Source organism: Humulus lupulus, chromosome 2 (assembly GCF_963169125.1).
Source record: "Humulus lupulus chromosome 2, drHumLupu1.1, whole genome shotgun sequence".
NCBI lineage: Eukaryota > Viridiplantae > Streptophyta > Magnoliopsida > Rosales > Cannabaceae > Humulus > Humulus lupulus.
The window spans coordinates 287,669,228-287,679,437 of NC_084794.1; the positions used below are offsets into that span (position 1 = coordinate 287,669,228).

General features: G+C 37.9%; 1 non-coding gene across 1 annotated transcript; it reads right to left on the reverse strand.

Annotated features, from left to right (window-relative positions):
- Window positions 1–3,793: 3,793 nt before the first annotated feature.
- Window positions 3,794–3,900, reverse strand: LOC133820476 (small nucleolar RNA R71). Its single transcript, XR_009886884.1, has one exon. It is a non-coding gene; the product is annotated as a small nucleolar RNA R71 (small nucleolar RNA).
- Window positions 3,901–10,210: the final 6,310 nt, after the last annotated feature.

The window sequence follows — 10,210 nt, forward strand, 5'->3', positions numbered from 1 at the left end:
ATCAAGCTTGCATGTCTACAAGTATTTGCTGCCAGTTATCATGGGTTGGCAGAGGGTTCTGACCATGATTATCATCTCTAGCCTCAGACCCAATGTTGCCTAGTCATATGGATTTCCTTGGACGCATAACTATTGAAGTTTAATTTGCAATCAATGACTCGACGGTCAGACTATGATGACAGGGTAACAATCTTTCCATGATCCACCATTGGAACTCAACCAATCACAAGCAATCAAGATATAAACAATTATCCAAATATTCATCCATATGCAACAACAATGCTAATAAGCATGCCTGAATATCATCACACAGCAGTCAAGGGCCTGCCCTATCAGTATCTCATGCTCCCTATTAATCATACAAATTAAAGCATTGATATTCCTTTCAAACACCTAAGCATATAAGCATGAATATACAATTACCAAACCCTAAGTCGAGCTTGCCTTTAGCGGCGAGTGTACATGTTCATCTAGTCTTCACGAACTCTTAAACCTAGACCGCTCTAATACCAAGTTGTAACGCCCTAGGAAACCAAGATCGTTACACTGTGTGTTTAAAGTAGTGCAAGACTTTCTAATTAAGTCGTTTAGTTGAAAACGTGCTCCTAAAGTCATAAAAAAGTTAGAGTTAACATATTTTGGACATAAATGGATAATTTTTCATTTAAATAAACGTTTAGTACGTGGGATCCCAAAAACAGGGTCAAAGGACATATTTAAAACTTCCAAAAGTCAAATATAAGCAAAGCCCACTCTAATGGCAATATACACATTTTAGGTTTTCTGTCCCTGTACAATCCCTCGGCCGTGGCGGACAAGCAGCTGACAATGTATACCTCACCCCAAGAGCTCTCCAACTCATGGTTGATCCATCTTACCCTTGACTTTACCTGCACCACGTAGCACCCGTGAGCCGAGGCCCATCAAAAAAACCATATAGTATAGCATAAACAATGATGACAATAAAATGATCCATAAAACAGTTAACCAAATATTTAGCATGTCATAACAATCACCTAGTCAAAGAGGACAATCAATGATTCACAAGACATTCATCCCAGTATTTAACAAGCTATAAGCATCAGATTAGCAATGGTGAACATATCAATACTCATCAGTTTATCATAATCATCATACAATACTCAGGGTTGATGCCCTTAGGCCGCTGATTAGTGCTCAAAAATATCATTTTATTAATCTTAAAGTGTAAAATTAATTAAGTTTTAATTAATATTTTCATGGATTTATTGTCATATATTTTATATTTGAAAATATTAATTTTAATTTATTTTGTGTTTAATTTTCAGGAAATAAAATGATTTTTGACACAAAGAAAAAGAAAGAGGAAATAAATAATTAAAATTGAAGAAATCATGAAGAAAATGGCATTTTTGAAGATGGAATGGCCCAAAATTAAGCCCAAAACAGCCAAAGCCCAAGCAAAATTCTGCTCTCCCATGCTGCCACATGGCAGCTTGCCATTCGTCCACCCGAGCCGCCGAGCCGAGCCAGCCGAGCCTCCAAGCCGAGCCTCCAAGCCGAGCAGCCAGCCGCCAGCCTCCCTGACATGCCTGACGCCGCCTGCCACGCTGACACATTCTGACGCCGAGGGTCCCATCAGCCTGACGAGACTCTGACAGCCGCACCTGTCCCAGCCGCCAAGCCGCAGCCGCCAAGCCGCCACTGCCCCACCTGCCACGTTCTGACGACTGCACCTGACACGCCAGCCTGACGCGCCTGATTTGTCTCCCATGACCCGACCGTGACTGACGCCTCCAGCCCAGCAGCGAACCGTAGCCCGCCACGCGTCCCACTCGTCAGCCCATGCTCCCTAGCACCCGACCACGACCAGTCCGTGTCTCCCATTTTCATCAGCTTTTTAAGCCACTTTCCCACTATTTTATACACGGTTTTACACGATTTTGAGTCCTATTTACACTATAAATAGAGTACCAAATGGTGAAAAATGAGATCAGATTGTGCAAGGGAATAGTAGAGAGTATTGGAGAGAAAAACACTTACTTTTCCTATTTTTCTTTTACATTTTCTTGAGTGAAAACAATGCCTATTTTAGGCTAAATTTTCTTGTGGAAAGGCTAGAGTGGAGTTCATGTTTAATATTATATTTTTAATATATTGATTCTTTATTTTGTTCTTCATTTCTGTATATTTGTTACAATTAAATTTATTTTTTTCTAATTTTTGTTCTAAATTTATTATTATCTTTTACATAAGTCTAGTCATGCTCTTCTTATGTAATTTAGGTTTTTAATTTAATTTAGAATATTTGTTATATTATATGCTTTTTACTGCATTCTGCCATTGGTATTTTGTCGCTCTAAAGTATATAATATGATAGGTTTTAAAATTAGAAGTTAGTATAATTTAATTAAAGAACATATTTTAAGGTGAGCTTTAATATATATATTTTCCAACTATAATTAATGGTGTAGAATTATAGTTGAGTATAATGAATCAATTTTATTAAAATATATATATGTTTGCATGAATGAAACTTATGCCTTCCATACTTTCTTTCTGATTCTAATCCCTCGATTTTATTCATTTAATGTTTATATTCTTTTTCAAATTCACATTTTTACAAAGTTTATTATTTTTAATTTACTAATCTTTCTTTTAATTTTGTACTTTACCTCTCTGTGGATACGACATAGCCCGATTACTACTGCGACCGCTTAGGAATTTATTGGGCGATATCAATTTTTGGCGCCGTTGCCGGGGAGGTAATTCTACAATTAAAGGTTTGCCTAGTAAATTAATTTTTTTCTTTCAATATATATAAAAAAAAAAATAAAAAAAAAAGTAGTGTAATTTTTAATTTCTCTTTTATTTTATTTTTCCTTAGTAGTTTTATTTATTTATTTTATTTATTCATTTTTTTTTAATTTTAAGTTTAGAATTTTTATTTTAGATTTAGGTTTTTTCCGAAAAAAAAAAAAAATAAAAAAAAAAAATAAAAATCAAAAATAAAAATCAAACAAAGTATTGAGAACATTTGTGTAATCGTGGAAATTAGTAAAAACCAAACTTGTTCTGTCTTAGAAAAATTGGTTCTTAAATAAGGTCTGTGTTAGCGTTACCCTCCAATCTTTTCTAAGAACCTCGGGGAGTTCTAGAAAAGCTCTTGGGCCTAAAGTGGTACCTTGGCAGCCTTTCCAATTGGCCTGGGAACATTTTGGTGTATACTTATTACATTATTACATATTTGCGCTTATAATACTTACAAAATAAAAAATAAAAAATAAAAAAAATATTTATGCCACGAAACAGAGACACACTAGGGAGATTTGTGAGACAACAAGTAGAAACTTTAGAAAACTCTCCTAGTTCGTCGTTTTCTTCCATTCGTTCAAACACTCCTGATTCACCGAGACTTCCTGAACCACCCACGATGGCTCATCAAGATGAAGTCCAACCAAGAACGCTACAGGAATATTTACATCCTACGCGTACAGCCACACCTTCGTGCATAATGTATCCCAACAATATGCCAAATTTTGATTTCAAACCCGGCATGATTAACCTCCTACCAACCTTCCATGGGTTGGAAAATGAGAGTCCGTACGTGCATATTCGGGAATTCGAAGAGGTGGTGGCTACATTCAACAACCGAGCTGATGTCACCAACATTGTGAGATTGAAATTCTTTCATTTCTCACTCAAAGACAAAGCAAAAAGCTGGTTGTATTCCTTAAGGCCTAGATCTATCGGAACATGGGACGAAATGACAAAAGCATTCTTTTCCAAATATTTCCCGCCCCATAAGACTAGCAGCCTTAAGAGACAAATCTCTACCTTCATCCAGAAAGACCATGAAACTTTCCATCAGGTTTGGGAGAGGTTTAGAGATTTGATAAATCAATGCCCACATCATGGATACGAAAGCTGGCGTCTGATCAGCTATTTCTATGACGGTCTCACAACCGGACAAAGACAATTCGTACAAATGATGTGCAATGGCGAATTCCTTCAAAAAGATCCCGATGAAGCTTTCGAGTACCTCGACGATCTTGCTGAAAAATCCTACACATGGAATGGACCAAGTCCTATGGACAAGCCACGATCAACTGGAATCTACCAATTGAAGGAAGATGATAACGTCAAAAGCCAAATTGAATCATTGAGACAACAATTCGAGGCTTTCAAATCTCAAGAAGGTAGAGGAATCCACATGGCTGCAAAAGTAGAGACACGAGATCCATGCTTCATCTGTGGAGGAACGGAACATCAACCGCAAGAGTGCCCAACTCTTAGTGAGTTAAGAGGAGGAAAAGAGGAACAATGCAATGCCTTAGGGGATTACAAGAAACCTTATAACCCTTTCTCAAACACTTACAATCCTGGTTGGCGCAACCATCCAAATTTCAGCTGGAAGGATTCGAACCAAGCATCTGGGAGCCAATGGAGGCCTGAGCAGCAACAACCACCAAAATCATACAACGCTCCTCAAAATATCATGCAGTCAAGTAATTCTCTTGAGAGTACTTTGCAAATGCTTGCACAAACTCAAATAGCCTCAACTCAAGAGCTCAAAGCTTGTTTCACACAAATGGTAGAGGAAATGAAAGACATGAAAGTCCAAATGACAAAGCTAAACACTACTTTGGCTATTCAAGAGCATGGGAAACTTCCCGCTCAACCTCTAATCCATCAAAAAGGGCAACACATGGCACAAACCTCCTCCTCTGCAGATACAAATTTCAAAGAGGTTAATGCCATAACTACTCGAAGTGGTCAAAGTACGGTTTCACCGTTAACAAAGACAACGAGTACGTCAATGCCCGCTCCAGATAATGATGTGCCAATAAACATTCCAGTAAAGGCACCCTTTCCTCAAGCTTTGAAATCCACTGGAAAGGTACTGGAAAATCATGGTGAAATCCTAGACCTTTTAACACAAGTGAAGATCAACTTGCCATTGTTGCATGTGATCAAACAAGTGCCGGCTTATGCCAAGGTTATCAAGGATTTATGCACCGTTAAAAGAAAGCATCATGTCAAGAAAACTGCATTCTTGGCAGAACAAGCTAGCGCGGTAATTGACTGCAAAACACCGCCTAAGTACAAAGATCCTGGTTGTCCCACCATCTCATGTCAAATAGGGGAACAGGAATTTGGTCAAGCCCTTCTAGACTTAGGAGCAAGTGTAAATCTCATGCCATATTCAATATACTTGCAATTAGGTCTAGGAGAACTCAAGCCCACATCTGTGGTGCTACAACTGGCTGATCGATCAGTTAAGAAACCTCGGGGAATAGTAGAAGACGTTCTGATTCAAATTGAAAAATTCTATTACCCTGTTGACTTTCTCATCTTGGACACTCAATCTGAAGTAAGTATAGAGTCCAAAATTCCCATCATTCTCGGTAGACCTTTCCTCGCAACAGCAAATGCACTCATTAACTGTAGGAATGGTCTCATGAAAATCTCTTTCGGGAACATGACTCTAGAAGTGAATGTTTTCCACATCGGCAAACAACCACCTGACAACGATGAGTGTTTCCAATCCTATCTCATCGATACACTTATTTCGGAAGAGGTCGAATCAAAATACACGTCTAATCATTTTAATCACCTCTTCCAAATTTCAGAAAGTTCTGAGCCTGATGAGTCGACAATCAACCCTGAAATCGTTAAACACTCACAGGCTAAAAGAACCATGTTTTGGAATCCAATCTTTGAGGAACTCCCTCAAGATCGAGAAACACCAAAACCATCTATTGAACAAGCTCCTCAACCAAAGTTGGCCCAACTTCCTGACGGTCTTAAGCATGTTTTCCTGGGAGCTGACAACACTTTTCCTGTCATAATATCCTCCAAGATCACTGCCACACAAGAGCTCCAACTCATCAATGTGTTGCAAGAACAAAGAGATGCATTAGGATGGACGATAGCTGACATCAAAGGTATTAGTCCATTAATTTGCTCCCATCACATTCAATTGGAAGACGGGGCTATACCACGTCGTGACCCGCAAAGAAGATTGAACCCAACGATGAAGGAAGTAGTAAAGACTGAAGTCTTGAAACTTCTGGATTCTGGCATAATCTATCCTGTTGCTGATAGTAAATGGGTCAGCCCAACTCAGGTTGTGCCCAAGAAATCTGGGGTAACAGTGGTACCAAATGAAAAAGGGGAACTTGTTCCTACCAAGGTCACAACTGGGTGGCGCATGTGCATTGATTATAGAAAATTAAATGCAGCCACCCGCAAAGACCATTTTCCACTTCCATTCATCGATCAAATATTGGAACGTGTGGCAGGTCATCCTTTCTATAGCTTTCTCGATGGTTATTCAGGGTATTACCAAATCGAGATTGCCTTAGAAGATCAGGATAAGACCACATTCACTTGTCCTTTTGGTACTTTTGCCTTCCGGCGTATGCCATTTGGCCTGTGCAATGCTCCAGCCACTTTCCAGCGATGCATGATGAGCATATTTAGTGATATGATCGAGAAATGTATGGAAGTATTCATGGATGATTTGACAGTATTTGGAGATTCCTTTGAATCAAGCCTTCTCAATTTGGAGTCTGTGCTTAAACGTTGCAAAGAGAAAGGCTTAGTACTCAACTGGGAAAAGTGTCATTTCATGGTGCCATCAGGCATAGTATTGGGGCATGTCGTGTCAGAACGAGGAATTGAGGTTGATCAATCAAAGATTGAACTCATATCAAAGTTGCCCACCCCCAAGACTGTTAAAGACATTCGGTCTTTTCTTGGGCATGCAGGATTCTATAGGAGGTTCATACAAAACTTTTCGACAATTGCTCGCCCTTTGTCAAACCTCCTAGCAAAAGATGTTGTGTTCAGTTGGACACCTGAGTGTGAGGAATCTTTCCGAACACTCGTTGCAAAACTCACTTCCGCCCCTATCATTCAGCCACCAGATTGGAACTTACCGTTCGAAATCATGTGTGATGCTAGCAATTATGCTATAGGGGCTGTCTTAGGTCAAAGAAGGGAAGGGAAGCCCTTCGTTGTCTATTACGCAAGTAGAACTCTTAACAGTGCTCAAATGAACTATTCTACCACTGAGAAAGAGTTACTTGCTGTAGTATTCGCACTTGACAAGTTTCGTTCCTACCTGATTGGTTCACCTATCACAGTCTTCACGGACCATTCCGCCTTAAAATACCTCCTTTCCAAAAAGGATGCTAAGGCGCGTTTAATTAGGTGGATCCTTCTGTTACAGGAATTTGATCTGACCATAAAAGACAAGAAAGGAGTTGAAAACGTGGTAGCGGACCACTTATCTCGTCTTGAATTTTCTAATTCCGCTGATGGCCCAGCCATTCGAGATGACTTCCCTGATGAACATCTCTTCGCAGTCACTAAGTTGCCATGGTACGCTCATATCGTCAATTACTTAGTGACTGGCGAACTTCCAACTGCATGGAGTGCACAAGATAAACGTAAATTTTTGGTCGAGGTTCGTAACTTCTATTGGGATGACCCATATCTTTTCAAGTATTGCCCCGACCAAATTATGAGACGTTGCATTCCAGATGATGAAATTTTTAGTGTTTTGAACTTTTGTCATAATGAAGCTTGTGGTGGTCATTTTTCAATGAAAAAGACTGCTGCAAAAATCTTACAGTGTGGTCTTTATTGGCCTACTTTGTTCAAAGACACTAACAATTTCTGTCGATCATGTGAAAGGTGTCAGAAATTAGGTGCCCTGTCCCGACGACATATGATGCCATTAAACCCAATTCTTGTAATAGAAATATTCGATTGTTGGGGAATAGACTTTATGGGACCATTTCCACCTTCTTCTGGCTACCTTTACATTCTCCTCGCCATAGACTATGTCTCGAAATGGGTGGAAGCTGTGCCTTGTCGAAATAATGATAACACAACTGTTGTGAAATTTTTAAAAGAAAATGTGTTATCTAGGTTTGGCACACCACGCGCTATCATAAGTGATCAAGGCACCCATTTTTGCAACTATTCTTTTGAGACCTTAATGCAAAAATATGGTGTAATTCATAAGGTTGCATTGCCTTATCACCCACAGACAAATGGCCAAGCTGAGTTAGCCAACCGAGAAATTAAGCAAATTTTAGAAAAGACGGTTAATCCTGACCGCAAAGATTGGTCCTCACGACTTCTCGATGCTCTCTGGGCATACCGCACTGCTTACAAAACTCAACTTGGTATGTCTCCTTATAGGCTAGTCTATGGTAAAGCCTGCCACCTTCCTGTTGAGCTGGAACACAAAGCCTATTGGGCAGTTAAAAGCCTAAATTTTGATCTCAAGGCGGCAGGACTCAATCGTAAGCTTCAATTGTCAGAAATTGAAGAGTTAAGGAACGATGCTTATGACAACTCTAGGATCTACAAGGCTAAAATGAAAGCGGTTCATGACAAGCAGATCCTAAGAAAAGAATTTGAGCCAAACCAACGAGTGCATCTTTATGACTCTCGTCTGCATATCCACCCTGGCAAGCTGAGATCAAGGTGGACTGGCCCATATGTTGTAAAAACCGTCTTTCCCAACGGTGCTGTTGAGGTCATAGACCCAACTGATGGGAGAGAATTCAAAGTAAATGGCCAGCGACTGAAACACTACATAGAAAGGGTGACCCAGCCTGAAGAAGTCACTCTCGTGGAACCAGTTTACCAAGTCTGAGTAGTGTTCCAAATTGTTTGTAAATAGGTTTGTTTTCTGTTTATTTCCCTTTTGTCATTTTATTTTAATTGTTATCATTTTGTGTTTTCAGTTTTTCATGTTTTAGAGAATCAATATTCGCTCTACCACTCGACACTCGCTATCCAGGTGTTCTCTTTCCCTGCTCTTTTACATTTATTATCTTTTGAGACATTGAGGACATTGTCAGATTTTGGTTGGGGGTGGTGAGCATATTCATGCACGTTCATGTTGATTTTTGTCATATTAATATTTTCACGATCAAATTTTTAAAAAAATTACTTATTTATGTTTGCAAAATGTTACTTTTGAGTCAATTTTTGTTATCTATATTACTAAGAGTTTCTCTAGAGTTACCTAATGCACATGCCAATTGTTGTGGTAAGATGGTTGTTAGCACATATTTGCTTAGAAATTTGCCATGTTTAAGTAATTCATTCTTTTGTGTGAGAAGTGAGACTTGAGAAAACAACTTTTAAATTTTTATTGATTCTTAGAAATGGTTATAATTATTTGGACAAGGTATTGTGGTATGAATGGATGATGTTTTAGGGATAATATTTTCTATAGACAAATCTTATTAAAGAGCCTTTTATTTTGTTCTTCATAAAAAAAAAAAAAAAAAAAAAAAAAAAAAATAGCAAAAAGGAGAAAGACACAAGAACAATATTTCTATCATTTTCAATTATGTTGTCCCTTGTGTCCAAAAAAAAAAAAAAAAAAAAAAAATATGTTTATTAATTTTTTATTTTATGGCTCTTAAAATAAATATAAAGATTGTCTATTTAACTTAAAATCCCGAAAAACTGGTTTTGTGGTACTATTTATGGTGGTTGTCCAAATAGTCTATTTCCTATCTTCGTTTCAATAATTATTTATGAGTTTGTCCTAAATATATACCCATTTGATGAGTGCTTACTTCTTTTCCAACTCCATGAGTGAAACCCTTAAGCTTTAAATACTTTCAATTACATGGGAGGTTAATGGAGTTGAGACTTTTACTTGGCATAATTTCGAAGGCTCTTATGTGCTCTGGTTTGCGGTAAGAAGGTTTAAGTTTGGTGCACACACTCACAACTCTAGATTTATTCGAAGTAATTTTGATAACTCTTGTTGACTTGTTACTAACATTTTGTGTGAATACTTAAGTTCTTTTTATAATTTTTGACCGGAAACATATCATGTTGACATTTATCATTTCGCTTGAATTGCTAGAGACTAGCAATAAGCTGGTTGGGGGTTGTGATTAGTGCTCAAAAATATCATTTTATTAATCTTAAAGTGTAAAATTAATTAAGTTTTAATTAATATTTTCATGGATTTATTGTCATATATTTTATATTTGAAAATATTAATTTTAATTTATTTTGTGTTTAATTTTCAGGAAATAAAATGATTTTTGACACAAAGAAAAAGAAAGAGGAAATAAATAATTAAAATTGAAGAAATCATGAAGAAAATGGCATTTTTGAAGATGGAATGGCCCAAAATTAAGCCCAAAACAGCCAAAGCCCAAGCAAAATTCTGCTCTCCCAT